Below are 838 nucleotides of genomic sequence, written 5' to 3' on the forward strand. Positions count from 1 at the left end.
TAATGCGAATGAATTCCGTTTTTTATTATCATTTTCTACAAAAATGTGTAATGCTTCACAGCTTAATGTTATCAAAAACATAGAGAGACAGGTCCTTCGCAGATCTCTCGGTTGCAAAAAACGAACGACCGGCCATTATACAGAGACACCCATTGACAAACGAATGAAAAGTAACATTAAAAACAAAAACATAATGTATCTGTTCAGCTGAAAAAATTCAATAATGCTTACTGTCTTTTCGCACCTGGTACAAAATCAGCATAAATAGTCCGCACGGAAAGTGCGTGCGGACAGCGGGGTTTGCTCGAACAAAGGCATGGGAGCCGCATCAAGTGAATGGAAGGAAACCGTCGAAGAGTTCAATATGGCTCGAGCACGAATTATGTACATCTTCTTTAAAAGAACAAAAAAAAATAAAAAAGGAATCGCGGTTTGTCAAAAATATACAGCCTGAGGTGCATAACACCTATTGCAAAACGAAAACTTATGGCAATCCAAGAATGAAAAAAAATATATATATATGTATGTATATATATATATATATATATATATATATATATATATATATATATATATATATATATATATATATATATATATATATATATATATATATATACACACACACATATCGGCATTCATTTCGGCCACAGACCATACGTAGCGAGCAGTGAGATGTATTTCAGCAAAGTTTCGGCACGTTCTCAGCAATACGAAAATGCGACGTTTCAAAAAAGATGGCGGTAACTCCACAAGGTGAGAATGTAAACAATAACATAGGGAGAATCGTGTGCTTCAACAAGAATGGTGAGCGTGGCTCCAAATGTTACAGGCCATT

At 34.8% G+C, this 838-nt stretch overlaps 1 protein-coding gene across 15 annotated transcripts in view; it reads right to left on the reverse strand.

Moving 5' to 3' along the window:
- The window catches only part of LOC147034800 (MYND-type zinc finger-containing chromatin reader ZMYND8-like), a 138,940-nt gene continuing 138,102 nt past the window's right edge, over positions 1–838 (reverse strand). For all 15 annotated transcript variants that reach the window (XM_085889532.1, XM_085889453.1, XM_085889547.1 and 12 more), the window contains one exon: positions 1–838. This exon is cut by the window's right edge. The gene's annotated coding sequence lies outside the window, so the exon portion shown is untranslated.

Source organism: Eptatretus burgeri, chromosome 1, assembly GCF_056783735.1.
Source record: "Eptatretus burgeri isolate ZD-2024b chromosome 1, Ebu_testis_v1, whole genome shotgun sequence".
NCBI lineage: Eukaryota > Metazoa > Chordata > Myxini > Myxiniformes > Myxinidae > Eptatretus > Eptatretus burgeri.